General features: G+C 43.6%; 1 protein-coding gene and 1 non-coding gene across 2 annotated transcripts in view; one reads left to right on the top strand and one right to left on the bottom strand.

Annotated features, from left to right (window-relative positions):
* Nachra3 (nicotinic acetylcholine receptor alpha3 subunit) overlaps positions 1–27,934 on the top strand; it is a 90,347-nt gene that overhangs the window by 26,482 nt on the left and 35,931 nt on the right. The window lies entirely within an intron of this gene.
* Trnan-guu (transfer RNA asparagine (anticodon GUU)) lies at positions 10,735–10,808 on the bottom strand. Its single transcript has one exon. It is a non-coding gene; the product is annotated as a tRNA-Asn (tRNA).

Here is a 27,934-nt window from a genome sequence, read left to right as displayed (position 1 = left end):
CTTTGAGGACCGAAATGGGCAATTACCCGCGGCGCACAGAGTGTTTTCAAATGGCTATGTGCTTCTTGGAAAATCACAGTTTTGACTATTCAAGATTTTCAGGGATTTTTAGCATTGTCAAGTTCTTCAATTATTCAGAACTCTTATTTGGAAGATTGCTTGTCTATGGAAAGTATTTAAAAGAGTAATTTCAGTAGCTAAGGCGAAGGTCCCAGTAGTTGAACATGTCCCAATATCTAAACACTAATCTTACTTTTATTCAATTTTAGGCTTAAATTTTAAACCTGAATCAGGTAACCTAATTAAAAATGAAAGCTAGTGTCGTCAAACATTTGCCTTCCATTTTGCTACTTTCTTTATTCGATAAAAGAATGTTAAAGAAAACTCTCTCAGGGTCTCAAGAAATCCTAAATATCCTAAAAATGTCGAGCCATCGTTTCTGTGCTTCACTGAATCTCAAGATACTGAAACTTCTTCCCACTGTCACTCCTCAGCAATCTTCCACGTGATCCATGGCAAATCTCGGATCCAAAAGCGTACGAAATAACTTGATATCCACAATGTGCAGCAAACGAGGGCATTAAGTACCCTCACTTAACCCTTCGCGATCTTGAAGCACGTGAGGAGTCTCCTCAGCAAGTCGGGGCCGTCTCATAGGAACAGGCCTATATTCTCTCATTAGACAGGTAGCCAAACAAACCTCCGCGGCTCTGATCCAAGGCGTCCCACGGCGTCAGAGATTAGGCCAGCCTAAAGAGCGACATTATCGTTCGATACGGTTGACAAAAGATGAGAAAGTGGAGCAAAGGAAGGCTTGGCGTCTTTGGAGGGTCGTTAAACCGGGCGAAGATCGAGAAAGGGTAACTAGCTAGTCATTAGCCAGACGGATGGACAGGGGATGGTGGGGGGATTAGGTAGACTCCTTAATTTATGAGAAAAACAATAACAAGACACAGGAATAATAAGACAGAAACGAGGTTGGTCTGAATTATATTTATATTTAATTATAATTCTGTACCTGGGGACTAGGGTAAGTCAAATCTATATTTTATTTTTATGGCCTTTATTTTACAATATTTTACTGTTTTCTCTTTGTATTTTTACAATAATAGGGATTATTTATTACTTCAAATAGCATTTTATGAAATGGATGGTTTCTAGTCTGCGGATTTTTACGCATTCATTGGGAAATTTCAGTATGCAAAAAAGTGCAGAATCTGCATAATATGCAAAAATGTATACAGTATTGAAAATGAAATATACCTTGTAGTATTTGCAGGCTAAAATAAATGTTAAACTAGATTCCAGTTTTCTAATTGTATTTACGAAAATAATAATTCACATATCTATTGACAACATTAAGTTCTCTGCTCTTCTCAAAGACAAAAAGAAACGAGAACTTGGATCAGTTTGATCCTCAGCTACAGAATCAGAATTACGCTGCTGATGAGGTGATCCAACATGGATCAAGACAATCTGATCCAGGTGAACAACACACGCCGTTCTAACTTTGCGTACAACGTACAGGTTCGTAATTAAGAAAGTTGCTCACGTAAATTCCTGCAAGCGTTATGCTCATTTCGTTTGAACTGATAATGAAAATAAACGCGAGAATGAACTGGTGTAATGAAATGAATGCGAAAGAACGGTAAAAATGATTGAATACACAGTTGAAAGTGAGTTTGTCGAAACAATGGGCAATAACAAAGAAGTCGGGTGTTGGCAACCTCTTAATCGGCGAAACGAAAATGGTCCCCTTACTCACTACTCTCCTTCTCTCTCTCTCTCTCTCTCTCTCTTTCTCTCTCTCATCTCTCATCTCTCCCTCTCCCCCTTCTCTCTCTCTCACGTAGTTCCACAAGGTGGCCCCGCACAACGGCCTATTTTCCGTATTTTCACTCTCGTCCTCGTCCCGCGCGCGGCTTTTGTTGCTCCCTTTTCATCGCCCCGGCCCGTGGATTCAGGTCAGCCTCGGTCGTTGCTTTTACAGCGACGACCCTCCGCCACCCCCATCGGCCCACCCACCCGCACACCGACAGACCACGCCGCCCCGATCCGAGACACGGCGTAGCCAGTCCACGAAAATTGGCGGAAACGCCGCTACTTCGCTGGGAATAATTGCCACCTGGGACTGTATGGGCATCGATGAGAGATCGATCTCTCGCTTATGCGAAGCTACCCAGTCCCGAGCGTCCATGGGAGTTCGGTGGTACGAGGGTTGGTTCGGCGAAAATTGGGCTGCGAAGTCAAGGTGGTGGTATTATTGGGTCATCCCCTAAATAGAGTTCACGAAAATTGTTTTATTCCTGCAGGAATTAAGGCGTGCTGTTCGTTTCAGTCGCAGCGGAGTGTTTTATTGTTTTCTGCGCGCCAGATATAAGTTTTCGAAGCGGTTTTCGAATATTCACAGTTGCGAGTTCTCGAGTGTTTCAAATAATCAAATATTCGGAAGTTTAAATACGAGTAATTTTAAATATTTCAAATTTTCAAAAGTTCAAATATTTGAATATTCAAAATTTCAAATATTCGAAACCTCAAGTATTAAAATTTTCAGACATTTTAAATATTCTAAACTTGAAATAACTTTAAACATTATATTTTAAGAGATGTGATCCCTATATGTATTTCTGCGTATTTCATATATTTGGAACAGTGTACCAGAATGTATCGAATCCACTTGTTTCCCGTGTGACTTAATGCACTGTGGGTCTGGGGTCCAAATATAGTTTCGAGATTATTTGAAAATAGCTAATGTTGGACTTGTATTACTTGTACTGCACTAATTTATTAACCTCGCTCACTATCAGTACCTACGAACAATTTTATCCCTCATTATCGATTCTTTCTGGAAGCTGGAACCAAATCCAAATAACGAGTAAAAGATACGAGAAGGATAAAAATCACATCCCGAGCATCTGTTTAAATAACTATTACACACCTTTTCAAGCTCCCAGAGTGTTCTCGCCTGAGGTCGATCTAGAATTTGACTTCCAAATCAAGGTCCTCGAAGATCTCCTCCGCGATTTTCTTTTAAAAGGAAAATGATCGGGATATAAAAGTCGTTCGCAGAGGCTCGATACGCGAGTCCCATCGAGACCTTCCCGAATGAATTTCACGAAGGTTTCAGCCCCGATCGATCCCTGCTTTATGATTCGTGAATTGTTCGCGCCTTGGTGCACGCGATCGAATCACAGACAAATTATTTCCGCTCGCCGGGGCTTGGGCTCGCGTCGGGCCAACTTTATCCGGTCTTTTGTCCCGCGGTCTTCGAATCGACCCGCCGTTTGCCCGAATAAAACACACCGTCGAGCCAGCCTCGGCCAATTATTCCCGCGAGTCGCGAAAAAATCGCTTCGGGAGGGCGCTGCGTCTGACAAGTGATTAATTCCTTCGTCGAAACGCGAGCAGGGAACCCCCAAGAGTGAACGATCCCTTGGGATCGAGGCTACCCTGTTCGTCGAGCTCTGGGAAACTCCTGCCGAGGCTCCCACCGATGGGGAGACTGATTTCTTCGCGTCAGAAGCCCCACGACTGGGGCTTAATCTCTTCGGGAAGATGTTTTGAGGGCTGTTTGGGAAACATGGGACAAGTTATCGCGGCGATTGAAATTCTGTTAGAGAGGTGTTACCAAGTTCTGAGATCTCAGATTCTGGGGATCGAATGAACATGAGGTTCTCGAGGAAGAGGATGCAAATGTTTTACTTGGTAATATCAAGTTTCTAAAATTGGGAAGCGAAAGTGTTACTATCTCGTTACATACTGTAGCAGATCCATAGGGTGAGCTGAGGTTCCTTTGTTTGCTATTTCATGAAATAAATTTGCTATAATATGTGACGTGACGGTAAGGGTGCGAACACACTATGTGTACATACATTAAAACAAGGGAAAAACCTCGGCTGACGCTATGGATTTGTTACAATATGCGGTGTGATTTCACGTGACGTGACAATAGTGTATTGACACCCTTATAAACATATATCAAACATTTCTACAGTTCATAAATATTTTAACACCAAATCAATATTTCCTATAATATTCCAAGCATCTAATATTCAATTCGGATTTCAATTTACATACATTATTATTTCACACGACTCAATTTCAACACAGTTAACGCAGTCTTCTAATGCAAATATTTTTATTCCCCATTTTAAATATTCTGACCCAGGTTTGCTTCCAAGATGTAGTAGACCTCTGTGTTTAAGAAAAGAACCATGAGGAACTGTGAAGGTTATGGATGGTCGCGGATGATCGCAAGCGCGGCTCGTTAAGGGATGAAAAATAGCACGTCTGGCAGAGATAAGCCAGTCTTCCTTTCGATTTTGATCGCGGGTCGAGAAAGGGGCCGCGAGTCACAGTTCCCTGGTCAGCGTTTCGCTCGAGTGGGCTTAACAGGATTTTCATAAAGCCGCGTTAAGGGCGGGTACTGCAGAAAAGAAAACTTTTCTGTATCCATAGTGGATTTTTCTCGTCCCTATTGCCGTCTGCCTCGGTATTTCCCTCTGACGCCTGAGACGTCTCCTCCCTCGTGTCCTGGGAAGGAATAGCGACTCGAAATTAGAACGAGTCGCTCTCGAACGAGCGAGCGCTGAGAATCGTCGTGCTGCGACTGTTTCGTTTCCTTCGCCTGGAACTTGGACAATTAACGAGGGTAGGGGGTTGTTAGCGACAACACTTGACCGACAGCTTTCGCTGGCCCCTCTATGATCCTCTGATTAACGTGACTCGCTGGGGCGGGTCTTTCTAGAGGGTGAGGGGGCTCCATGAACGTGTGCTTTGAGAAAAGTTAGAGGTGTGAGAAGGGACGTAGCGCAGGACCTCGTTTCCGCTAATTCGGTGGGAGCTAATCCTCGCTGGACCTGTGCGCAGAGGCGTTAATGAGGTGTGTTAATTAGAAGGACCCTCGATGGAGCTGCGCGCAATTATGTGGTTAATCCTGAGTCTTTTTCCTCTGGCCCGTCTTTCTCCTCCCTTTTTCCCACAGTTTTCCCTCGTTAACAGGCTTCCCCTATTTGCCCCTCGCCATCCCTCTTCTTTTCGCGACTTGCTTTTACGTGCACTCAACTTTGCACCTTCTTGGGGGCCATTTTTTGGTGTGAACCTTGGAATCTAGTTAGTTTTGTGTCTGCGTTTTCCATTTCATATTTGTGGCGTCTTCCACCTTCCCCTAAAAATTATTACCCACACCTAACCTAGACCTAACTATTCTTATTCTTTTCCTTTTAAATATTTGTTCTATTCACTATGTGTCTGTCAGGTAACAAAGAGAAAATTGTGTGGTTTTTGGTCTTTTACTCCCACCATGTCTCTAGTTACCTAATCCAGACCTAATTTAGACCCTAACCCTTTAAATACTTGTCCTACTCATTGTGTGTCTATCAGATAGCAAAGACCAAGCTACATGATTTTTGGTCATACCCCTCTTTCTTGTCCTCCCATCGCCTCTCTAGTTACCTTTTCATCCCTTAACGTAAGGGAAGCTTAAGAATCGGTCCAGATAGGATCAAAGAGGAGCAGCAGCGCAAGCAGGATTACCAGGGCGAACCGATGATAACCGAGGGACTAGTTTCCCTAATGATCCATGTATCACCTAGACTACCTGCAGACTGGCCGAAAGTTCGCCTCGTTATCTGCGGAACAGAGAACTTGCTATTCCGTTGATGGGCGTCGCAGAGATAAAGAGAAGTTGAGCTCTTCGAGACGAGATACACGATCCTCGTGTAGAGCACTTGTCCTCTGTCAGAATTTATCGTAAAATTTCCTGGCGTACAGTTGGCTCCTCTGATTCCGAGGAAGTACGAGTTGAACCAATTTCACGATTAATTTAGGATTAATATGGAATCTTGAGCAGAGCTGTAATGCACTGCAGAAATAGTTTCGTGATAGTTGAAGGTTCTGGAAAAAATAATCCAAGTTTTGTTTGTTATATTTTAGGCGACTGGAAAAGCCAATACTTTTCCCGCATTTTTGAGCAAAATTTTTCAAGGAATATTTTTTCTCTCTTCTCTGCAGCGCGATAAATTCACATGCCCATAAACAGTGGGCAGTGCAAGGGTGTTTGGAAACTGGCCAAGTATCGGTAATTAGTTTCTGCATGCGCGCAAAGAAATTAGAACGAAATTAAGACAACGGGGACTGGCCAAACAATAAGCCGACTCAGTGTGTTCGAAGCAACTTTGAAGCGGACTAATTTACGATAATGGCGGCCAGAGGTTGCTGGAGGGCAGCCTGTGGGATTCCAGACGCGATTAAAGTCGTTTCCACGAGCGGCACAGAGCTTTCAAACGGCAGAATTATTGCTTGCCACTGTTTTACTCTTTCACTGGACATGGGTCATATGTGGGTCATCGCGGGTCTGCCTCACCAACGTGTCACATACGCTGCACCATCGGCATGAGAAAGGGAATCTTAGAAACTAACGAGGCCTCAGAAATACAGGCTTTCCTTCAGAACTCCCTTCAAAGAAGTAAAATTAACCCCCACAGTCTTATCGCTTTCTTACTTCTTCGGCACAATTGACCTCGTTCAGAGCTCGACGTACGAAGCGTTTAAAGTTTCGAGAGACGTTCCACTCGGGTTTTAAAATCAATCGTTCGCCGAGATCGTAGAGAATGATCAATCACGATCGAGTCCATCTTCTGTCAGAGAGAAAGAAGCAAGTGGAAACGAATAGGGAAGGTGGGCGAGGGCAGGGGGTGAGACACGAATGGACGTAAGGGTTGATCGAACTCTCACGGTCGAGCAGCGTGCAGGCTACGTTTCCGTGGAGCGACCACGGGGAATTACTGTGGAAAGGGGAGGGAGAAGAATGAACCCTTACTCGCGCCAGCGGACAAAAGGTTCAGACGAGGCGAAGGTTCGTTCTGTCCTTTTGACCGGTGTATCGCGAAACGGCCCCAGAGGCTTCCCGATTCCGCCTGCAGCTCGCTGATAGGCTTCTCGATCTTCTTTGTCACGATAATGACTTCCCACCTTCTTGCCCGCTAGCTCGTGTCCTCGTCGATCGCCGCCCCTTTGCTCCTTCTTTATTTTTCCAGAGAAAGTTCGCTGTTATTGGAGGAGGGCCAGACTGATCGGGGAGAACGGTTAATTGGTATTGGGGTAGTGTTTTCTCGGAAACAGGATGGGAGGAATGGGTTACTGTACTTAAGGGCCAGCGATTGACTTTGCTTCGGCTGACCTGCGAGCGCTGCGTCATTAAGGAGTGAACAGCCCTTTGGGAGCCTGAGAGGGAAGTACAAATTGGGGAAGTTTTGCTGGAACCTGTTTTCAAATACTCGCTCTTTTAAGGTTTCAGGTGTTTTCAAGCATTCAAATATTGAAAATTTAAATATCTGAATATTCAAATATTCAAATATTCAAATATTCAAATATTCAAATATTCAAATATTCAAAATTTCAAATATTCAAATATTCAAATATTCAAAATTTCAAATATTCAAATATTCAAATATTCAAATATTCAAAATTTCAAATATTTAAAATTTCGAATATTTCAAAAATTTTAATATTTGAAAGACCCTAATATTCAATACTTTAGATATTCTAATGTCCAAAAGTTCAATCCTCTAAATATGTAATCCAAATTCTAGTGTATTGAAGTGCAGTCTAATATTCAAATCCTTGGTTATTCATATTCTCAGTCACCCCAATTTGTCTTGCTCCAGGTTTCCATTTGCACACACCTATATTTACTCCCGTGTCGAGTCATCCATCAAACTATTACTTCTTGATCGCTTCCCTTGGTCAAAGAGTAGTACCGTCATCCGAAGTCAATCGAATCGGTTGACCGGTCAAACACGCCCCCCTTCGTTCCTCCACTCCACTCTAGCAGTTGAATCGAAACCAGTCCACTCCATCTTCTCGGTCCTAAAATTCGAAAATGGCCACCGCTCAGATCGAACCCTCCCTCTTCGTCGTATTTCACGAACCCATCCACTCTCCCCGATCCAAAGTATCGCGTTTCCAGGATCTATAAGTCCTTCCAATTGCTTCCAAACCCTCACGATGTAGGTCCTAATCCCCCTTTTTCCTCGTCCATGGTCTCCCTTGTTACATGTATCACACATATCAGGCTTCCGCTAAGACGATACGCACGTGTACTACAGATCCAGGGGTTAACTGTGCTGTGGAGTGCTGCCATAAGATTTCCTTCGCACGATATAAGAAAGTGGATGTTAAAAGATCGCTTCTTCTGAGGGGTCCTCTCTAATGTAAGATGTATCTCTTGAAAAGGGGTTTTTGATATAAGTATGTACAATAGATAAGGAGTTCTTATAGGTAATATTTACTGGTCCAGGGTCATTGACTTACAGTAACTCAGAAATATAAATTTAAAAAACATTGTACATTTTATATTGAAATTATAGGAGGACCTTAGCTCTCTGAAAGTACAAAAGACAGTAGTTCTTTATCCTGAACTTACAATTCTTTTTATCTCCACACATTCTGAACATTTAAAAGACTCATTTCATAAAACCCCCCAGCACAGTAATATTCACAATTAAATAACGCTCCAAGCACACCTGAACAAATCAGTAAAGAGCCACAGTGTCTCAAAATCATTTAAAACAACCAAGATTCTCCTCATTATACCTCGCCTCTCAGACCTCCAAGCCCATAACGATCTCTCACTATAGAAGCTGACCTCAGAAACGTGTCCCAGACTGAACTCCTCCCTGAGCCCACAGCTCTATATCAAACGAACACCGCGATACTGCATCTTACCAGAATCTCCGTGCGAACGCTTCCATTGTTTTGCATATAGATTCGGTATGTATCATGCGCGCCTCGCGATACACACGTATCCCCGCGTGAAAGAGGTCCAAGGGTGGGAAAGACAGTCGGCGTGGGTAGATAGCGAGGCCAGGGGAAGGGGGGATAGGGTCGAGATGGGAGGGGGGGGGGGGGGTCAAGCGAAACAGGAATTCCAACACGCGCCAACGGCAGATGTTTTGCGCTTGTACACGTAGAGCGGCGTTTCCCGACGCAGTTGAAAGTTAAATGAGGTCGGGAGCCCAGCACCATAACCGCGTAATACCGCGGCGACGAATTTGCGGACGGGCAAATCTGACACATCCTCCACGGCTGCTCGAAATTGTCGAGTCACTTCCATCGCTTTGACCTTAGCCATCGATCGGCCACGGTGCTCACTTCGCCACGCGTCGTTGACTCACGCTTACCGACTTTCCGCGATCTTGGTCCCGTCCCCTTTTGGCAGTCGCGGCTCCTGGCTTCTTGCAGGAGCCACTTGCCACACGGGTAGTTTCGACTTCGCGCGATGCCAGTGTGATTTAGGGAGGATACGGTGACCGAGTTTCGTTCCTGTTGCGAGGTTTCGAATTTTTCGACAGGGGGGGTCATCGATTGCAAGGATTAGACAGGGATTTGAGGAGCTGCAGTGTTTTTCGAGATTAGATTTCTGGGAATTTTTATTCTCCTTAAGAAGACAGGCAGGGTGCCACTTGTCACTTGATCCTTGTGTTAAATGGGATTATTTTCTTTATAATCTCGAAAGGCTTCTGGGTTTTGAGTTTTCAGGAAAAATTGGTACAGTCCTCTCTCTATCATTCATGTTCAAATATATAAATTCACTATTTTTTAATCTTTTAATCCTTTTTAAATTGAAATTAAATTCCCTAGGAAGTAATATTTTTACGAAATAAAGAAGATTTGAGAAAATTGGAACTTCATATCAGATTATTCGATTTGTATTGCCTACGCTATATAGAATTCAAAAAATGAAAAAATTCTGTTTTTGAAAATTGACTTAAACAATATTTAGCATCAGAAATTCCTCTGACGACCGTCGTTGCGATTGATGGAAGTCAGGGAGCGGAGTTTAATCACGGATCATCTCCAGCTTTCATCATCTGCTAAATCGATCAGTAGTACACCCACTGAATGACTACCGAGTTTCTCTTTCGCCTCGAACATATAAGATCGACTGTAGAACTTCAACTGTGGGAAAGACTACTCTTCAGCGGCCCTCTAGCGGAACTTAAAGAAACTGTTCAGGATTGATAAGAATTCTTGCATATTCTTATCAGTATCTCATCAGCAGCTTGCGTAAGCATTATACAATACCAAACGAGCCTACTGACGATAAGGAAACAAAATGATTTAATCTGAAAAATAAGTTTCCATTCATATAATCCTGAATCCACCCAGTAGGTACACTATTTTGAAAATCAAAAATAAAGAAGATGGCAGTCACTTTATTAGAAACTGAAAATTGGAAAATTTTAAATGACATCGATAATCTGTTCGAACGACGATCGGAAGCTATTCACAACAGAGAGGTGGAATTTGTGTCAAACGACATCGGTCTAATAATTTCATCGGACAGGATTCTTGAAAAATGTGGAATGAAAGAAATATGCGTCTCTGGCTCTCGAATGAACATCGCGTATCATAAAGGTTATGAGTGCACGTGTCGTCGGGGGAGGTAACGCGAGAGGAGCTTATAAAAGATTTGCGAGACGATCACGTGAATATTTCATAAAGGCTGTATCGATGCGTACGGTATATCCAATCGCTGCATCCGTTAGCGAACGGATTTTATAATGTTCCATCCGATGTCGAGCAGAGGAATAAATATAAAAACGGTAGCCGTGGCACAGTTTAATCATTTTTCGATTGTAAAATGTTAGGAATAATTTTCCTACACGCGGGGAAGGTATAAATAACGCTGTGACACCATTTTTTCGCGAAATTGAAATGAAAAAAAATAAACGCCCCCGGGTGGGCTCGAACCACCAACCTTTCGGTTAACAGCCGAACGCGCTAGCCGATTGCGCCACGGAGGCTGTTGTTTTTCCGTTTCCTAAAGCTATCAGATATAGCGGAGGCTTTTCTACGTTCCATCCTCGAATATTTATGGTCGAATATTTATGACATCATAACTATCATATTTCATAGTACACCAGAAACAGTACTCTTTCACTCCTGCGATCAAGAAAATGATACAAATTTTGAATAAGAATTTGGTAACTATTTTTAACCATCTCTAGAAATCATAGTATCATTAAAATTGTCCAGATCTGTGTATTTGTTATGGAACAGTAAGCCTGTCAATATTTAATTTCAGTCAACCATTGAAATGTTATCCTAATTCTAAGTCTATGAAAAAATATATTCAGAAGTAGTTAAAAAATCATTAGACTCCAAAAAAGGAAGGTCAAATTCCTATCGCCATTCTTAAGGTCCCTCGTGATTTTTATGGTGATGTTAACTGCGTACGTGTGCTTGGTGGGCGGGATAAAAAGGAGGAAAATAAGGAAACGAGTCTCGAATCCCGTGAATGGTATCAGGGAAGCGTGTGGGTCATGCTTCGGTTCGTAGTCTCTTGCCCCAGTCGGTGAAAAAGCGTCCACTAGGCGAGGAAGAAAAACGACGCGGAACGGGATCCCCGCCATCGAATAGATTACGTTCAAAGTTGCGCGCTGGATACAACTAATCTCCTGAATATTTCATTAATCTTCTCTGTTTCTCTATCCCCGCCCTGCCCTTTCTCTATTCCAGATCGAACTTTTGTTGTTCCGTCATTTTTAATCTTCGTTGGATCGGCTCCCCAGGATGAATATTTACGACCATTAATGTATACGCGTGTGTTGGTTCATCGGATTTGATAAAAACAGGCTACGCAAGTTAGTTTTTTCAGGTTGAGCTGTTTGGGAAAAATAGAACAGTGGGAAGGGGGCATTTAAAGGACTGCAGCAGACTTCATTCAGACCTAGATTTAATACAGATCTAGAATTAATTGAGATCTAGATTGAACATAGACACAGATTATAGTCAGACTTAGACTCCACCCAGACGTCGATTCTACTCATATGTAGAATCAACGCAGACCTAGACTTAATCCAGGCCTAGACTCAACGTAGATCTAGACTCAACACAGACTTAGACTCAATCCAGATCTAGACTCAACTTAAATCTCGACTTAACCCAGACTTAGATTCAACTCAGACCTTGATTCAACCCAGACCTAGACTCAATCCAAACCTAGACTTAACCCAGATCTAGATTCAACTCATACCTAGATTGAACTCAGACCTAGACTTAACCCAGACCCAGAATCAACCTAGACCAATGTCACCCTGATCTAGGCATAACCCAGACTTAATCCAAACTTAGACTCTTAACATACAGGTAATAGGTATAGGTATGTATCTGTCCATCGAGTTGGATGAAAACAGACTACGCAAGTTAGTTCTTTAAATTAGAGAAGTCTGAAAAAAAATAGAGTAGCAGGAAGCATAATAGAATTTGAAGAACCTCCAGGAGCCAAAGATTTTCTCGACTGTAATACATCCAAAACTCTCTCGTTTTTCTTTTTTCTTTTCTTCTACCTTTCTACCCATCCTCCACAGTTTGTACTCTCGAAGCTAAGGGGTTTGTTATTAGCAATTTAAAACGCAGCATAATTTAAGCGTCGGACGTAATTTTCGCGAATTTTTTTGCTCATGGCTCCCTCTTCCAGATGCACGATCATGAAACCATAATTTTTTCCGGTGAAATCATATTTTCATTACAACCGTTCTTCCCAACTGCGAACGTTCTTCTAATGTCAAAGGGTCGCAGGGAAGAGGCCGCCTAGAGCGGAAAGGAAGGAAATTGTTGGCTGGAATTATCGAATATTATGCGCGAAAAAAATATACATACATCTCCCCGAGCGCTTTGCTGCGTGGGACATTTAATCAGAAAATCCATCAAGAGATTGCTTCTGGGCAATTTCTTTTCTCTCTTCTAGCAGCCTATCCTCCCACCTGTAAGTCCTTCCCTCTATTTCTGGACCCTTTGCGCGGCGAAAATATAAACGCGCGAGATGCATTGGGATTAACAATGTATAACATTAATATGTTCTAAATTGATTACCTCTTTTCAAATTCTTCGTCAAAGCGTGACCCATTCAGTCTCGAAATCTCATTATCTCTCGCTGTTATTTTATAGTCTCCAAACATCTTTGTCTCTTTGATCGCGCTCAAAGTCAGGTCAAAGTGTGTCGTATTATTTAATAGGTCATCGTGCTAGAGCGGGTCCACCTCCGCGTGCTCGTACGAGTTATCGTTCGGAAAGTAGAACTGTCGGCGAAAAAAATTTAGTGCAGCTGTTGTGCGCCCAGCTGATAACATTACGTTTCGTGGCCCCGTATTCTGTCGAGCACGCGATCTCTCTCCCAATCGGGGTCTCCTTATCTCGACGTCAGCATGACCTTATCGTTAACTCCGAGCATTCGACTGAGAAAAAATAAATGCACACCGTTTCGCGCGCCCACGTTTTACAACCAGCGAAATTCCACAGAGACGCGTTCCTTTGCTGATTCTTATCGCTGTTCTCGACCGAAAATATTCGATACCTCTGATTTTTTTCGAGAGGTAATATTTGTTCTTCGTTTGGGCCCTTGGAGCGTTGTCCCGTGGAGATCGTGAACTCGGGGCTGTGTTAAGTGTCATTTTCACTTATTTAAGTATACGCAAAGTCGTCACTTGGTGGTCTGTTTTATATAATAGTTTACCTTTTGGAAAAAATCTTGGTAATAACTTATTTTTAGCGTTCGACAACAGGTGTCAGAAATTTTAAGAGGTGATTCTAGATGTCAAAACTGGACGAAATTTTATAGCCTGAAGTTATGTCTGACTTATGATTTATTCTACTTATTTCGTTGTGTCTGACTTGTGAATTATTCTATTGACTTTGTTGTGTCTGACCTGCGAGTTGTTCTACTAGCTTTCTTGTATTTAACCTGTGACTTATTCTACTGGTTTCCTTGTGTCTAATCTGTGACTTATACTACTGGTTTCCTTGTGTCTGATCTGTGACTTGTACTACTGGTTTTCTTCTGTTTTATCTTTGACTTATACTATTGGTTCCTTTGCGTCTGACCTGTGTCTTATTCTACTGACTCCGATGTGTCTGAATTGTGACTTATTCTACTGACACTTCTGTGTCTGACCAGTGCAACAGTTTTGTATTCTCTTGAATTTCGAATATCTCCCAAATCTGTAAGAGCGAAAATAATTAACCGTATTTAGGAATATGAAAAAATGTACGAGAAATTATACGACTAACTCCTGACACCTCTCGTCGATCACTCTGCATGACCTAAGCAAATAAGGCGACTAAAGATGGCCTAGATTGTGACCAATAAATATTTCAAATCAATCAATCAAAAAATGTGTGACGAGAGATCGTCACCTTAGGACCTTTTTCGTTGCTCAACGACAACAGATCACTTCACAGAGTCCCAATAGTCGGCACGCAAAGTTTCTTCCGCGGCATTCTCCATTGTTCTCGTTGCCCCGTGTTCGTTGTTCTTTGTTCCTATTTCACGACGCGTCGACGGAATAAGCTCACCTGACGATTGAATGAAGGAACGGAAATTCTCGAGAAGCGACCGGAGAAAAGACGGAAGTCCTGTTCAAACTTTTACTGTCCCAAGGCGGTGGCGTACCCTACCCCTCGGAATTTCATCTCTTTATGCTCGAACGTGCACGACGACGCCTTGTTCCTCAGTTTTCAAGACGTGCAGCCGTTCTGGCAGCCGCTTCAACCACTCTGCCTGACGCGGAAACGCCGCTGCATGGAATTGCCAGCGTCCAATTGGCTTTTTCAAAAATCACTCTCTTGCGACAAGAGGCCGTCTCGAATATCCTAGTTCCTCCGCTGTGCCAGCCAAATCCGATTTCCAGCAACTGCTTTCGACGAAACGAGGAGAGATCGTTAACAATTTTACTGCCACTTTATAGTTGGGATTGTAAGGAAAAGTGACACGAGCGATATGAGCAGATATTTTTATTTATGGGGTATTGATGTGTGTCACATATTATTAAGTGTGTCTCCTATATTTTTTCTATAATTTACGTTTTCGTTTTTTGAGGGATTTGGTTATTTATTTAGAATCTAGTTTCTATTTAGATATTTATTTATAATTTAGCTAGTGATCTGGCTCATTTTGTAGCCTCATTGTTTTTTAATAAGTGGAAAGAATTATTTTACGTGGAACCAGTAGATACTAGCCTCGAGGTATGAATCAACAGTCAGTTTGAAATTTCATTTCTTTTTTTATCAGAAAAGGATACCTAATTTTGGAGCTACTAGAACGAGTAGGCAGTAAGAAATTTCCTGGGCTTTCTCTAAGACAGAATACCTACCCCTATTGTATCTTTCCTAAATAAAGATAAATTACAAAAAATATTGAACACCTATAAAAAATAAAAGAAAAAAGTCCCTTGAATTGAACTTGCCCACGCTGAAATCACGAATTCAATTCCCCAGCCTTAAATTAAACCAAAAATCAAATTCGCTGTCCCGAAATCGTCAGAAACTACACGTCGCGAGCGTGGAAAATGAAAAATCCGAGGAAGAGCCATGGTCCATCGACGACATTTGAAATTACAATGAAGTCACCGCTCGGGATTATTTCGACGATTGAGGCGGCCCGATCGATGGGGTCACGATAATGAAAAACCCATCCTCCCTGGTATCTCGATGGATATCGAAAGGAGAATCACAGGCTAGCAGAATCCTGGCGGGAGGGGAGAGGGTGCACGAGTCGCCTCGTCGAAGTAGAAAATAGAATGCAGCAGCTTTGCGTTCAATTGTTTCGCCTGAATTTGTTTTTTCGGGGCGGCGTGAAAAGTTCCCGGGGGCGAGGCCGAGGGCGAGCCAGAACGAAAACAGGGATACTTGTATCGAGGTATCGCGGCCGACAGACGAGGAGGGGGGATGACGAGCGGACGAGTTGGAAATCGACGGGGTGGAAAAACAGGAAATAAGTGGGGAAATTATGGCAGCGAATAGCTTTCTGTCCACCGTGTGCAGTGGCTACTGCTTTTAGCCTTTGGTTCCTTTTTTTCCTCCCTATTTTACCCTCCTTCTCTCTCCCTCTATCTACAAAATTATAAAATTGCATAAAAATCCTCACTCTATATACTAATCTCTATAATAATAAGAAATTACTACAGAACAGCTTGTACCACTTCTCGCAGAAAGCATTCGATCAAACCCAACAGGACGAAATCCCCTAAAAATGCACTTCTTAAAAATGTAAAATAGTCTCACACCAAACCCATCTGATATTCTCACCTGCCTCGAAAAACAGGAGCCAAATGCTGAAATTATGGCAGCGAATAGCTTTCTGTCCACCGTGTGCAGTGGCTACTGCTTTTAGCCTTTGGTTCCTTTTTTTCCTCCCTATTTTACCCTCCCTCTCTCTCCCTCTATCTACAAAATTATAAAATTGCATAAAAATCCTCACTCTATATACTAATCTCTATAATAATAATAAATTACTACAGAACAGCTTGTACCACCTCTCGCAGAAAGCATTCGATCAAACCCAACAGGACGAAATCCCCTAAAAATGCACTTCTTAAAAATGTAAAATAGTCTCACACCAAACCCATCTGATATTCTCACCTGCCTCGAAAAACAGGAGCCAAATGCTGAAATTATGGCAGCGAATAGCTTTCTGTCCACCGTGTGCAGTGGCTATTGCTTTCAGCCTTTGGTTCCTTTTTTTTCCTCCCCACTTTGCCCTCTCTTTCGCTCTCTCGCTCGCCACCCCCCTCGTCGATCGGCTCGACGATTTTGCATATCGAGCACTGGCGGGTATTATTTGAGCGTCGACACCGAAAAGCTCGTTTTTCCGGTCCCCCGTTGATGGACGATCGATCAGTCCGCCGCCGATGTGTCGAACCGTGAAACCACCCTTTCATAAACACTCGCGTTTCTCGTCGGCGAGCGAAACACGCGGCACTGCTCTCGCGTTCGTTCCCCATTTGGCAGGCTTCGCGTTTCGGGATCTCTTGGCGAGCGGGAAAGAGCGCGCCTCTGGTCGGGCGGTTGCGCGTCAATCTGTCGACGGTTGAGGGGATGAGCAAAGTGGATCCTTTTAGCGGGAATACTTCGCGGGCTGCGAGGGGATTTGCTTGGGAATGAAGGATGGAAAGGAAGTGTGTTTCCGCGGTCTCTTCGACGGTGTTTTTTGACGGGGGATAATGTTCGGGTGGATAGTGGAGGCTTTGGGGATTCTGATATTTAAATATCGAAGTATTTGGGAACATGAAGATTTGGGTATTCGAAGATTCAGGTACTGGAGCAGTTTCCTTTTAGGAAATTTGAATATTTAGACATTTGTGATGTTTGGGAATCTGAATACCTAATATTTGAAATATTTGGAAGTTTGAATATTTGAATATTCAATATTTGAGATATTTGTAAATTTGAATATTTATAAATCAGAGATATTTGGGGATTGGAATATTTTGAAATTTGAATACTTAGAAAATTTCAGTTGGAAATTTGAACATTTAGAAGCTTGAGTTATTTGAAAATTTGAATACATAAATGTCTAAAAATTAGAAGAGTAAAAGGTTTCTAAATTCCGATTGGAAATTGTTATCCCATAACTCCCCAGGTCATCGAGTTTTCCAGCCACGCGACAAGTTTCGACGAGTCTCGAAATCCCAGTGGTCGTCGAAGGGAAATCGCTCCAGACGAATACGTTTAAGGATTCCCATTGCGCTGTGCTCGAGAGGAGCTCTTCGAGTCCTTCGTGGCGCATAAATCCTGCGCCATTAATATCGATGCAACGTTCGAGGCGGGCTCCTCTTGTTTGAAACGGTCCGTTTATCGTGAACACTTGCATCGACCTTAAGGAACTTAAGACACTTAGAGCGAATCGTGATCTACGAGGAGCTCGCGATGGGCTCGGCATCGAAGGGAGCGGCTGACTTGGCTCGAGACACCTCGTTCGAGGCTCGCCACTAATTAAGAAATACTCGCCTCTTAATGTCTGACAACATGGGCGACGCGTGCCTCATTGCCCATCCCCTTTTCTCTGTCACCTAGACACATTATCCTACACGCCTTTGTTCTTTCCTAATTTGCATAGTTGAAGCATCTTTCTATTAGTTCTGCAAAAAAATTGAACTCTCTAAGTTAATATGAATCTTAGTCCCAGCCATTTAGGATGGGAATATATTACTTCTTTAATTTTTTAAACACCTTTCCTAATTTTTTAAAATTTCCTGTTATTAAAAATGCAGCAGGTATTTAGGTGAGAAGCTTCAGTCTAAACACTCTGTATAATAGAATTACATTCAGTAGTGTAGACCCACTTTAAAGTAACTTGGTCAATAACCTGTAGCGTAGACCCACCTTAAAATAACGTCGCCACATAACCTGTAGCGTAGACCCATCTAAACAACTACCCCCACCAAAAGATCTCTGCATTCTTCCCTCAAGCACAGCCACTTGTCCCCAGCTTACCATCCGCAATCAAGACGCTCTAGTCAAATTCCCTCCGACAAAAACGTGCGCGGCGACGTTTCATTAATCCTTGGCTGCGTCGCCATCAGCCCCTCTCGACAGTGGCCATTGTTCGGCCTGGCTGTTGGGATTCGGGCATCCGAGAGGCTCCAGCGGCGCAAACACCGACTACCCCCGTACCATCTGACGAGAATTTATTTCGCCTGGCCGCTATTAGCGCGCGCTTCCTGCGTGCAACAGGTGATTACACGCGTTCGGCAAATATCGTTCAATTAAACGTCGCCCAGGCGACGTAGAGGGAGGAATTCTGCTGGCCAGCACGTCACTTTCGCTGGAACTTCGCGACTCACCGACCGTTTGGCAAATTTCCTGAGCCCCGTGGCTCTCGGTGTTGTCCGACTGCAATTTGCTGCGGGCCACACGCGACTCGTCGATCGTAGCCAGGGCCGAGCCGTGTACTCGCGGTGATTCGACATGTAACTAATCCTGAACGACAAACGAGCTGGTACGAGCTGGCCAGACTTGACTGAGGGTCGGCTCGACGTCGGCTGGGACGTGGCGGGATGTCGGACGTGTGGTACGGCGAGGATGTTTGAGGGACACGTGGAAATGTTTGGCGACTTTGCTGTTAAGTGGCTCCGCCAGGGAGAACTGGCTCTCGGGGAATATTCTGATTAATGGGGCGCATTGGACGCTCGAGATTCATTTGTTTACGGAGCGGAGTTCGGGGATTTTAAGATTGTTTGGAATGCTGTCTAGGGGCAGTGTTAGCGATATGAGTGAGGGGAACTCTACAAGTGTGATGCTCAGTGTTTAGGGAAGTTACAGTTTGGATTATTATCTGGAGACTGAAATTTTCGGAATTTCGAATTGCTAGATGATTAAGTACTTTAGAGTTGGAGTGCTCGCGTGTAGAATTTTTAATATTTCGAATATTTGGGGTTCTGAATATTCGAAATATTTGAGACGTTGAATATTTGAATATTTAAATATTTGAAATTTTGAATATTTAAATATTTGAACATTTGAAAATTTGAATATTCGAATCTTCAAATATTCAAATACCTTAATTTGACTGACTTCAGGCCCCTATTTCAGTCTTCAAATATTTAACCCTTTGTAGCCCAGTGGTCTTAAGCTAAAACCACATTTTCATAGCTTGTTATCACACATATCCTTATCAAATTCAGTTGAACTAAGTATTTCTTATGAATATTTTTCTATTTTCATATCCTGGACTACAAAGATTTATATTTTTAATACCTCTTAAGCTTACCTAGTATTCCCTGCCAGCTCCAGCTTATATTTACAAAACTAAATCCACTTAATCCTAATCCCAAACCACAAACTAATTAAAAGCCACCCCAGATACAACACCATCCCAACTCAACCGCAGAAAAAACCTCGCACCCCGAAGCCTCACGTACAGGGTGTCCAACCTAAAACAGGTCACCTAAACATCTCTTCTGCTTTTAACACGAAAATCGTTCATCACCTAATTTCAATGGTTTCAAAGTTTCAATCTTTTCTATAGAATCATTTTCTTCTACTTGTTTAAGTTTTCATATTATTAAAAACAGACGAGATATTTATCTGGCCTGCTTCAACTTAACACCCTCTAGAACCAAGGTTTTTTTCTAAACGTAAACCTGACAATGAGTCCAATTCTCCCTATGGGGGATGAAAAATAAATTCCATACAATGTCTACCGTTTATTCGTCCATTAAACCCAAAAAGGGCGTGACAGCGGCAATAGTCGATCCTCGAAGCTCGCTCCCTTGGAATTTACGATTTTCCGTAAATTGAGTTTCGTTGGTAGACAGCGCAGCGACAGATCGTCCGGATGGGAATGGGAACGTCGATGAAAAATACTAGGGTAGAAGGCTCCGTCGAGGAACAGGCGGACAAGGTCCTCTCTTGCCTCTCCCCTTCGACATCGGATTATAAGCGGCCGCGATTTATCACCCGTACATCGTGAAATGGCTGCCGAACAACGGGGACAAGCGCGCGCTGTCCCGTGAAAAATATTCCACGGTTTTTCCCTTTGCAGGTATTCAATACTTGATTAAACATTGAGAATTAAATCAAAAATACAATTTTGTTTTTCATTTCCATTTATTTTCGTGTTTAGAAATACTTATCTAGACATTAGATAGCGTAAGAGCAGTCTAAGAAAAAAACTCATACCAGAGAGTCTTATAATTACCTAGCTTTTATAAAGCATATCCAATTTTGTCACCTAATTTAGGTCACTAATAACCAAATATCTTCATGTGACTTAAAATACAAAAAAAAGGCTTCAAGTTTTCTTAAATTTGTAGTTAAAGACTCAGAAAACATGAATGACTAGGTGTCACTATTAACTAAGGAGAACCTTATCCTATTCATTTAACAGAGACACAAGAAAAAAAAAAGTCCATGCAACTCTCGAAATCCATCGCTGAGGGGTAAAAGTGATCGCCACCCTTAGCCCCTACGCCAGCCAATAGCGTGTCTAAGGTGGCTGGAGGCAGCGGAATAGGGTTGCCCAGAGCCGTCGAATCGGAGTCCCGATAATATGCAGAGTAAGTCGTATTGCGGAGGCGACACGTAAAAACACAGGGCGGCGAAGGAGGAAGAAGGGAAAAGGTAAGGCAGAAACGGTCGGTCGGTCGGTCGGTTCGCAAGTAGGTCGCATCTCACGGCTCAATATCGCCGAATACTCTTTTGTGTCCTCTTCTAAATTGGGTTACGAGGGTGCCGCAACCGTTAGCTGCTGGCTGCGGCTTCTTCGTCGGCTTCGAGCCCGCGGCTCACCGGAATTTCAATATACCAATTTTCCCTGTTACGATTCGAGGCTTGTGTACATTGTCTCTTGAAGCTCCCTGATCCCAGGGAGCCCCGATCCGCGGCGGATCCTCATCCGATCGGCTCTGCTTACCGCGAGAGGCTCGCGGGGGATGGTAAAGGGAATATTGCTGCGCATTTAAATATATCGAAAAATATCGAGGGTCGTGTCTTTATTGGAAGGGAACAGGGAGTCGGTCGAGGGGAAAGTATATTTGCGATATCTCGGATTCACGCGGGCCTTCGGTTCTTTTTCGAGCCCTTATCCGTGAGAAACTTTCCCCGAGGGGGAGCTTTGCAGAATCGGGAATGGGAATCCACCTGCAGTTGAACTCCGTTTATGTGGGGCTGTCGAACGAGCAGGTCGTTGGGCTGAGGAAAGTGGAATTTAAGGGACATTGCAATTATTAGGTACACAAATATTTGTAGGTAAGGATCTTTTCTGCATACCTTTTCTCTGACTTCTGAAGAAAATATTTATGAGCTCTTTGGGGTAAAATAATTTGGCTTCGTTGATGGCTATAGAAGATCCTGGCAAAGTACTAATAGTAATAGTAATAACCAGTTTATGCAAATTTCTGTTTTGGGTATATGCAGCTAGAGAAGTGGAATATAATTGATCATTTGTTTCCCCCTTTATGTGAAGTATCTATAATAGTAAAAAATTACTATAGAATATAATATAACTACTTTACTTACATTTTACATTTTCTTTGGCTCTTCGTTGCAGACCCACTTAATATTCCCATGTATTTTATATTCATGCAACAGCATTTTACACTCCAAAAACTACAGCGCCCTTTAATAACTTGATGCTCTTACGTTTAATCGAAAGCTTCCTGCCAAGGGTAGTATAACAGGAGCTGATACACGCGGAGTTTCAGTCCATTTCTTTCCGCCTGCAAAATGGTCCTAGACGAAGCCTCAGAGTCGTCGTCATCAATGATTCAGAGGGGCGTTACTTTATTTCGAGGGCGACGTTTCGATCGCGGCGCGCCTCATTAAAATAAGATTCTATTTGCCAGGTCGAGGGACAGACGGATAGATGATCGGAGCAGCGTCAGGCTCCCGCGAAATTGAATTCGACGACGCGTCATGCTCGCGGAATTTCCGTGAGCGGGAATTAATTGGACGGTCGGAAACGAATCGATCTGACCCGGACGCTACTGGTCCCCATATTTGCAAGTTAAACTTCGCGCGGCTAATTGTACATCGAGCCCCCTCTCCGCAGCGAAAACTAAGTTTCCGCCGATCGAATCGCCGCTCGATCCTCCAGTTGGGTCGAGGGCGTGCGCGCAACTACTGCCCGAAAGCGGAATATAGATTCGTCGGTTTTTGTATCGATGAGAATTCTAATTGGTGCCTGCGCGACATTCCGTCCATTAGGACTGTTTCGATTACTCGCTCATTTATTGCTTCACCCCTCTACGCCTCCCTCGGCCCCCCCCTCCTGACTCTTTTAATTGCTTCGTTCATCCATTTAAATTGCCTCCGTTCGATGGATTGTTATCTATGCGCTTTCATGCTTGAGGGAAAGAGGGTTGAGGGTTTGAGGGAGGTGTGGGGTGTGAAATACCGCGAGGGGGATTGGTAGTAATGTTTTGGGATTTTGTGGGGTGATTTGGTCGGGGGAAATGTGCGGTAAGACTCTGTGGAAGGGGTATGAGCTGGATTAAAAGGCAATTGTTTATTTAGTTTTCGATCTGCCTCGTCTGCTGAGGGCTACAGTTGGAAGAAAAGTGTCTGAAAATTATGAAGCTGCAGTGGATGATGAAATTATAATATAAGAGTACATAGCACATAGAAATTATACATATCTACTCTTATTCTATCTAAAGTATCATTTTGTACGTAGCATATTGGGCTCCAAAGTAACATAAGAACATAGCTTCTTAGTATTTATTTTTATATAGGTACTATATACAATTCATTTATATTTCTCGAACAGTCTAAAGAAGTATCAAAGATCCAGTAAAAAGTTACTACATTTTCTATCTAAAATTTGACCATTCCACCGAAAGCACTTCTCATACCTAATGCAGTTCCTTCAAACGCTGTCTAGAATATTCTCCCATACATAGCCAACCCTATCAACTGTTTCTATACCACAAACAAAGAAATCGTTTCTCTCCCTGAATCCTATTCTTCACAGAGACTGAAGAGCGCTACTTTATTTTCCGAACACGTAATGCGACAGTTCTCTCTCTCACGCAAGTCTCATCGCTTTCTTACCACACAGAGCGTTCACTCCGCCCGCAAGGACCAACCTCTGAAGTGCGCAATTCACGAAAAGATCAGCTAGAACTCGAGACGACAATGGGTCATAGAACGGAAATGCAAATCCGCCGGGGAACGTGAGAAAAGAAGGAGACAGACACGAGGAGAGGGACGTGTCGGTGAGTTCGGCGGGCGGAACAGAAGAAAATCGTCGAACGGCTCAGGTGAGAGAAAGTTCCTCGCGGTGCCCGCCAGCGAGGCATGCACAAGAAGAAAAACGACCTTTCCACCGTCCCGCGCAACCACTCTCCTCGTATATAACAATAAGAGAGGCGTTAGGAGCCCTCGAAACTTGTGACGCTTGCGAGAGGAAAATCTACCGCGGTCTCGCGACCGCGCGTGACTATATCGCGTCGTGATGCGCCTTTAACGGTATCGAGCTAGGCGAGACGGTAAAGAATACCATTTATTTCTCGTCAACGCTCGGCTCGGGGTGGCTCGGGCATCAGTTCCTTAATACGCCGAGCAATTAGCATTAGGGAAAAGGAATACCAAGGGCTGAGATGTGTCACGACCACTCTGCAGGGAAATGTCTTCTACAGAAGGGAAGTGGACTGCGGAGGTGACAAAATTAGGTATCCTGAATATGTACAGGGTGTCCCAAAACTGGTGGGCCAAGCAGAAAGAAGGCTCTGTATGAAGGCTCTCATGGAAGAAATAAGTCGAAAATATGGAATGCTTTGTTTTCGAGAAGATTGTGTTGGAATTATGGTCGAGTGCAAGTGTAGGGGAGTACAGTTTTGGGTGCTTGAAGGGTACATGGGGTGAGGGGTACACTCTGGGTCTGACCACTGACTGTCTCTCTTCTTTCCCAGTTTACCTCTCAAATGCTTAAAATTGTAGTTCCATACACTTGTGTTCGGCCGAAATTCAAAGTCAATTTTCTCGAAAATGAAGGGCGATGTTAAACATTTGCATTGTACATTTTGGTCTTATTTTTAGAACACCCTGTATAGACAAAGAGAGTCCAAGTAATAATGATTATCTGGAGACCACTTTTCTTTCAGAACATCTTTCCCTATTTCTATAAAATATTCCTATTGCTACAAAACCCATTGCAAATGGTTTAATCACCCAAAGCCTTCCAATCAAGAAGCCTTCCGATTGATAACCAACGATCCAGAACATGAGCAGGAATACTTAAGCATTGGATCATCCCAAGACGCATCAGTACCAGCCCCCCACTTGACCTCCCGATGAACTGATCTGCAAGGCTTGCAAAACGCTACGAGAAACTTCTTCCAAAAGGACCAGCTCCCCACCCGAAAGCCTCAGTATCGAGAACTATACGGCCAGACGCGAAAGCCTGAAATCTTTGAACACCCTTCTCTCTTCCCATCTGCTCTGCACTCTTCAAACATCATTGAGATGCGTTCGATGGAGGACCTTCCACCCTCCATACTTTCGATCACTCCTCGAGTTGTTGCTAAATTATTCAGACTTCCATTGTCGCCTGGCGCCGAGCACGTCGTCCAGGCAGCCAAAGCGCAGGTGAAAATCTATAGTCTTCGCGAGCATCGGAGGATGGAGGTGTTGTCTGGGAAGAGGAGCTCGTACATATCCAGCAGCGCTCGGTGTTACTCGTTCAGCAGAGCAAACGGACTTTCGCCACCCCTGCGGGGTAAGGATTTGACGTCAAATATTTACGACGGGGCGACAAGGGAGTTCTTCGCGAGGGGTAGGCGCGTCACGTTCAGCTGACAGCAGGACGATGGCAAGCTTGAACTTTCTGTCGTGTATCTAGCAGCTGCTCGGTGGAAACTGTAGCGTTAGTGGAAATACCAGGCGATTTCGATAGCGGAGTTTTCGATGTTTCTTCATGGGAAGTTAAATATTCGATTCGTGTTTTATCGATGCAGAATTGTGAGGAGAAGAGGAAATGATGGAAATAAGAAAGAACCTTCTTATTTAGGTTGCATTTTTTTAAACAGTGCTTACAAAAATATGAGATAGCATAAAAATCCACAGTCTACTGGTCCCAATTTTTAGGACACCTTAACGATATTGATATACCGAAGTACTGCATCTCGATATTATCGACATTTATCGATAACTTCGCCGATAGTCGCAGGCAGAGGAGCAGCGAGCGTAGCGAAGAGCAGGCACGATGAAAGAGAGAATAACGAGTCTTTGTAATGTCCATCGGTGGGCCGCACACCGCGAAACGGTCGTTCATTCCGCGAGGATTACTTCATTCCTCGACTTTCGACCCAGTTAAATTCCACGACGTTGGTGTCCGCTCAATTGAAAATCCCAATATGTCCTCCCATCGACACCGAGAACGTATCTGGACCCCCCCTCCCGCGTCTCCCGACCCTTCGAGCACGATCCCGCCCTGGAATTCGAAGGCCATTCTGAGCATACACACGCCGGCGCGTATCTATGCTTCCATACGGGCCAGGACTGCTCCAATAAACGGCCGAATCAATCCTCTGTGCGTGTGTCGGGTCCTTCTACGTGCCTAGTTCCACGGGGGAAGCAAGGGAAGACGATTTGCTTCAGTACGAGCAGAGGAACGTATCTGTTCTCGTAGGGAAGGAATTTAAGATTCGGATTCGGTACTCTTTGCGGTCTCAAGAGCTGAGGAAGTTGGACTCGTGTATTCTGCGGGCGATATTGAAGTTCTCAGACTTCGCGTCAGCAATTTCTTAGCACTTCGCGCGCAAATCCCTTGCGTTTTGTTCTGGGAAAGAAAGAAGGGTGTTCTTGATTTCGAGCTTTCGTAAACTTTCCGCGGGCTTTGCTCAAGTTATTCATGAGATGAGGGGGGGAGGAGAGAGGTGGCTCTCCCAAGTGTAACACTCTTGCTTTAATCAGTTTTTACCAGTTTATGGAACTCTTCGGGCTTAGTTCACTGATAGTAGCTTTTGGGACGTTGCGGGCAATGGTTTGTGAAATATTTATGATTGCAGTTAGGTGCGGCTTAACTTCTTGAAGAATCTGAATGTTTGGAAATATGAGTATTAAGAGATTTGAATATTTGAATATTTGGATATTTGAATATTTGAATCTTCAAATTCTACAAACTGCCACAGAATGTTCATTAAGCCCTGAAATTAAAAATACAAATGGAGAAGTCAATCAATGTACCTCCTGAAAATCTGCTCTCCTACGAATAGAAATATTTCTGAAAAGAAAATGACAAAAAAGAAAAGAAGGATATTTTTGCTAAGAAAGTGAAAGAATGTCGAAAATTCTTTGGATTCCCAGGCAGTCATCGTATCGCGCAAGCACAAGAATCTTGTATCATAGAATTGTTATCGCGTCCCATACGGTTGAACACGTTTCTGCGCGATTGGAACGAGAGCATTTCGACGCAGTCGAATGGTCCTTTTGCATTCTGCGTGACACACACGCAGCTCGGCCGCGTTTCCCTGGAAAATCTGGCAGCAATTTCGCTTTGCCAGAGATAGAGGAACGTTCTGTTATCATGCGTCCCGAGTACCGAGACAAAGTGATCGGTTTTCCGAGAGCCTCGAAGAATCCACAAAGAAAGTAGGAGAAGTCTCTGCGCGCTACTTTCATGAAAAATTAAGGAAAGCTAGCAATGGACTCAATAGATCGTTTCCAAGGCGCAAGAGTATCGAATAAGATCCCTCTACGAGGGAAGACACTTCACAGGATCCATAGAGATTGAAAGAAAACAAAGGGCAAGAGTTTCCTTAAATATTATCTCTATCTGAAATTGAAGAAGCTTTTCCAGTACATCTGAAAGGAAAGTCGGAGTGAAAAACATTAGACCAGGGTTTCTCAACCTTTTCTCTCTCTCTTCTAAACATCAACCAGTCTCCTCTTCATCTTCTACCCTCATTTTTTATCTTGCCTTTTCCTTTTCCTCGCGTGGATGGCCCTGAAAATTCAGGGATCACCGAGACTATCCCTTAGATTCCATATAGTCCTCGTTGAGAAACCCAGCGCTAGGGAGAAGCCACGAAGACGAACCAGTAGAGCATTTCTAAAATCGAGGTGGTCTCTTTCACTGTGGCGTAGCTTCAAAGCAGCGTGGAACAGCCATTGATAAGATCGATCGGTCTTCCTGGCGCCGAATCGTGGAAATTTTCAGAGGATCTGCGGGACGAGGGTGCAGATCGTGGATATTTAATTTTCCATGAGCCGAATCGTCGATGAGGAGCGCATCCTTCTTGGAACCTGGGCCCGATCAGGATTCTCCTAGGCTGGCGGTTCTGGATGCCAACTTTCCCACGGAATATCGCTGTCCCTCCCCCTCTGTCTCACCCCCAACCTTCTCTGATATTCAATTATCCGCGAATAAAGGAGATCGCCGTTGAATCCTCGATTCTCCTCGTCATTTTGCTCCATTTCCTCGCCGCAGCCGCGATGTCTTCTTCGTCTTCCAGGGCAAACTCAGCCCGTTTGCTTTCCTACCGAAAGATTGTGCCATTCCTGCTGCTTCTTTTTCCCTGCACCCTTTTCTGCTGCCAGTGGCTTTCTCTGTACTTAGCGGGGTTTCGTTTTAAAGGTCCCCTGGGATATGGTCCCTGTCGACGTGTGTGAGAAGACAATCATGATTTGTAGAGTGCCTAGGAGTGCCTGG

Source organism: Calliopsis andreniformis, chromosome 1 (assembly GCF_051401765.1).
Source record: "Calliopsis andreniformis isolate RMS-2024a chromosome 1, iyCalAndr_principal, whole genome shotgun sequence".
Taxonomy (NCBI): Eukaryota; Metazoa; Arthropoda; class Insecta; order Hymenoptera; family Andrenidae; genus Calliopsis; species Calliopsis andreniformis.
This window is presented reverse-complemented; position numbering and strand designations above follow the sequence as displayed.